Source organism: Marmota marmota, unplaced genomic scaffold (genome assembly GCF_001458135.2).
Source record: "Marmota marmota marmota unplaced genomic scaffold, marMar, whole genome shotgun sequence".
Taxonomy (NCBI): domain Eukaryota; kingdom Metazoa; phylum Chordata; class Mammalia; order Rodentia; family Sciuridae; genus Marmota; species Marmota marmota.
The window spans coordinates 20,020,693-20,025,181 of record NW_025999913.1 but is presented as its reverse complement, the minus strand read 5'-3'; the positions used below and the strand labels follow the sequence as shown (position 1 = coordinate 20,025,181).

General features: G+C 43.2%; 1 non-coding gene across 1 annotated transcript; it reads left to right on the top strand.

Annotated features, from left to right (window-relative positions):
- Nucleotides 1–3,922: 3,922 nt before the first annotated feature.
- Nucleotides 3,923–3,995, top strand: Trnav-cac. The gene has a single exon. It is a non-coding gene; the product is annotated as a tRNA-Val (tRNA).
- The last annotated feature ends 494 nt before the right edge of the window (nt 3,996–4,489 follow it).

Sequence of the window (4,489 nt, the reverse complement as noted above, 5' to 3'; positions counted from 1 at the left end):
CATGAAACAAAAACGGAACAAAAAATCGTTGTATCAATTTTCCTATTTTCTTGACATGTGCATTTGTGGTCTATTTCTATCTCTTCCTCAGGGGCGAACAACTTCAAACCTTGAGCCAACCATTTTTCCCAATCTGCCTGAGAAAATTCTAGGGATAGGCAGCTTGAAACAAACACAAAACAAATCAAAACAAGAACACATTGTTTTTTAAAATGGTCACCCATTCTCTCACCTTCCCTTAGGGGCAAACAATTTCACTTACCCTGAAGCTTCAGACGTTCCCCGCACGGGCCACCAAATGCCGCAGTCTGGCTGGGCACAAATCACGAGCCACTGAAGCAGGAACAAACTTTATTTTTAAACTGCAGGAAAACACTTCACACAGCTCCCGGGGAATCCTCCCGAACTGCGCCAGGAGGCTTGTCCAGGAACCCCCAGCCGGAAATATCTCTCCCGGAAATCCCTCCTCCTGCACTTCCCCAACCAATGGGAACTCTCGGGGAATCCCCGGAAATCCCCACGAGAACTCCAAAATAGTGCAAGAACTCAAAAGTTGTGGCAGAGGTGGATAGTAATGCCTCGCCTGTCAATCAATACTGTTGGCAAAATGCCAGGGGCCATACAGACTCCGCCGTGGATCTCAGCAAAACTCAAGTAATTTAGGTTTTATTAAATAAGTGTTTTTAAACTTATGATTTAATTGAATAGATCAGAATTATATGATTAGATAAATTATGGCACAACCACATAGTGAAGTATTGTGCATATTTAAAAGGGAACAAGAAAGAGCATTATGTGTGCAGACGTTTGAAAAAAAAAGTTTGGAGTAATGTGCACCAATAGGAAACAGATTTGTGTAGATTGCACGTGTATTTTACAAAGTATCTTTTCAAGAATATGTAACTGATGAACACAGACACTTAGAAGATGGCTTCCTGGAGGCTTTGGCATTCTCTCAGACTCCAGTGATAACCAAGACTGCACTGTGGGGCTGCACCTCCCAACCCAAATTTCAGTTCAGAACCATTCCTTTTTAAAGCACTTTAATAGTTTGCTTCACTACCACTGACTGCTGTGAAAAGTTTAGGAAGAAAGCTGTTTTTCTGAAGAAAAAAAGGAAGTAAAGATGAAAGAAAAGAGAGAAGGAAAGGAGGGGGGGAAAAGAACAAAACCAAATGAGACAGTCAGGGACACTGTAATATACCACCAGAGATCTCTGAACCAAAGTATTCTGATTAGTGCTTTTGTTTACTTTGTTAAACAAGCTTGCATTAGCCAACGTGCACTGCCTAACAGGATACCATCCTAATTAGGATGCCTAATGGGCTACTTAACAACAGTTCTGGGGGGTTCCATGATGGAGGATGCAGTTAATTTCTGGGGACCTCCTTTTCCGGCTTGTGAGCAGCTGCTTTCTCACTGTGTCTTCCTGTGATCTTCCCTCTGTGTATACAGAGAGAATGATCTCTGTATTAGATTCCTCTTCCTATAAGGACACCAGCCCTACTGGACTAGAGCCCCATTGTGTGGCTTCCTTTAACTTTAATTACTGCCCATCTCACATCAGAGTTAACCAGGGCTTTAGCATCGTGAATTAGGGAAGAGGGGGTTCAGTCCATAATGACATCCAACTCGTCTTTGATGATTTGCTGCTAACGCTGGGCTCCTGTTGTCTGGGTTCCAGTCATCACCCTTGTGCTTAGGGATTCCAGTTCAGTGGTAATTTGTAGCATATGGGGAAGGTCCACCATTGAGCACTGTAAGGCTGCTGGGAATCTTCTCATGAATTTATTTCTCTTGACTTTGGTAAAAAGGCTTTCTGGAAAAGCCCAAAGTGCATGAGGTCTTAGGTATTGCTCCATAACCCCATTCAGCATTTCAATCTTCCTTAACCTTTAGATAACTGGCTCTAAAGTACACCAAGGAAGTACTGATATTTCAATCTTATTTATTTGGTCTCACCCTGGCTTTGAGTGCATAACATCAAACCACTAGCCAGAAAAACCTAGAGCTGTTTTCAGCTGCATGAGCTATAACCTTGAGTAAGATATCTCTGCCTAGAAGCCCAATATCAACACATCAAATCTCTGCAATATTTAAAATCCTTTCATCTTGATCCCATACCCTTAAGATCCATTCCTGTTAAGATCTCTGTCAGGGTTCTGTCAATATAAACTGACAAAACTATGCAATTCTTTGTGTATATACCATACCTTCTCAAGGGTACAGTTTGTGTCTGACCCTATGGGGCCTCAGGTACAAGAAGAGGTGTTAGCTAGAGATACTGCAGGATACCAGCAGAGCCTCACAAGACCATCGCCTCAGAGGCCACTGCAGATTATTCAGGCAAGAGGTCTAAATTCTTGGATTATGGAGAAGTGATGATCCCACCAGTTAGCACAAAGGCATGTAGAATGAGTTTTGTAAATGAGATTGAGGAAGGTAACAGTTCTCACCTTCCCTTCTGTTTTCATTCCAGAAAAAAAGAAAAAGTCTTCATGCTCCTATTTCAAGAAAATCTCAACATAGTCTCTTGTCACTGAAGTGTCATGCAGTTTTCCTCCTTTCCTTGATTACTAGCCCACTCTTGTCCATCCCCAGCATCGGAAGAAGTATCTTTCCTCATTCATTGCTGGGTTGGTGGCTGAGGCCTTTAAAGCAAGACAGACCAGCAAGAGAAAAAAAACGCCAATTTATTAAGATTATGTGCCACGGTGCCTTCCTAAGGACAGGAATACTTGAAGAAACAGGTAACCCTGTGTATTTATGCTAGGTTTGAAGAAGAGGTAAATAAATATGGAGAACAACTATGAAGAAATCTGGATAATATGACCTAGTGGCAATAAATGGGGGCGGGGTGCTTAGCAAGATCTGAGTGTTCACTGTCTCCCCTGCATTTTCAGTGGTGAGAATGCTCCTTTCCTTAGGGTGCAGGGAAGGCACCCTTGGAGTAAGGGTCTTGAGACCTGGTTAGGGAGAATGGGTGGGGGAGGTGGGAATGACCTTCCTACTTTTATGGTTTTCCCAAATGTCAAAGTGCCATCCTTTGGGGTGGCATGCCCTAAACCACATCACCCTACAGTGGGAATTAATACTCTATATGGGTCGTTCACTTTATAGCAGTAAGTCCAGAAAACTCTATTCTGAGTCTGAGCCTCATCAAGAGTGACTGTGGCCAGTTACATCTAAAAAGCAGATATTGTCAATTAGGTTGGCAAATACTTATTATTATTACTATCATTATTATTTGCTTTAACGTCATATTTAGTGTACATCTGGGCTTGTGCTAGAACGTTCTTGAGATCAAGAGTGAGGTTACTTATAACCCTTTTAAAACATTGCTGTCTGCACCAGCTATAAGTTAGGGCAATAACGCAACAGGATGATATTACCTGACTTTATAAGGAAGCCTCACTGCTAGACCCCGGGTCTTGAGTGCAGAGGCTGCGTCTTTGGAATTTGCGCTCTGCTGCGGGATCTGGCGCCTTGCGCTTCCGCGTGTCTGCGGAAAGCTGGTCTCGCCATGGAGCCAGGTGGCTACTGCTGGCCAATCAACTGTACGGGGAACCCCGAGGGCAGCTGCGGCAGTTTTCATGACCTCTGGCCCTCTCCCGGGCTCAGAAGTCTGCTTTATGGTTTTCGGAGTCATTTTCTGCCACCGAGAGGCGAGTATCACAGCGCTGTGCCCATGGTCACCTGTGTAGACAGCACGGGGATCTGGAAATCAATCCACAGACTGTCACGCTTTCCGCATTTGGGACCCAGGGCGGAGGCTTTGCTCGGCCCGGAGTTATTATTGACAAATAGAAAAGAAGGAGGGAAGCCACCATAGTGACCCTAGGGGCAGACCCCCGCTGAATGCTCGGGAGCCCCACAGGGAGAGCTTGTCAATTACACATGGGAGGAAGGGCAGCCAGCAGCCGTTTCCGTAGTGTAGTGGTTATCACGTTCGCCTCACACGCGAAAGGTCCCCGGTTCGAAGCCGGGCGGAAACAGGGTGCTTGCAGGTTAGCTTTTAGTTAGAGGGATCTTATCCTTCCTTGCCACTTAGGTCTGTTACCCAAGTGTGCGTTTCTCTAAAACAAGAATGGAACCGGTTAGACGTGTCAAAAGTAATCAATATTAGGACTAACTAAACAATAGTATGTGAACATGTAGAGGTGTTTTATACTGTTTCTGTGCTCCAATATGGAAACGTTGAGACTATGGAATATGGATACTTGTTTTGTACCTATATTATTTTGTGTTTATTCTTAAAATACTTAACCTAAAGTTTTAAAAGAAAGAATAACAATAGGAAGATTGATTGGATTACCTGTATTTAATAAGCAGTAACAAAGGCATGTTTCTTCTATCTCATGGTACACTACAATTTTTTTCTTTTTTTTAGTTGTTTTCTCTTCCCATCATATTTCTGAATTACTTGCAGAATTTAGGGACTTCTTTCTTTTTAAAAAAATTTCTTTTGTAGAATCACACAACTCCTCCT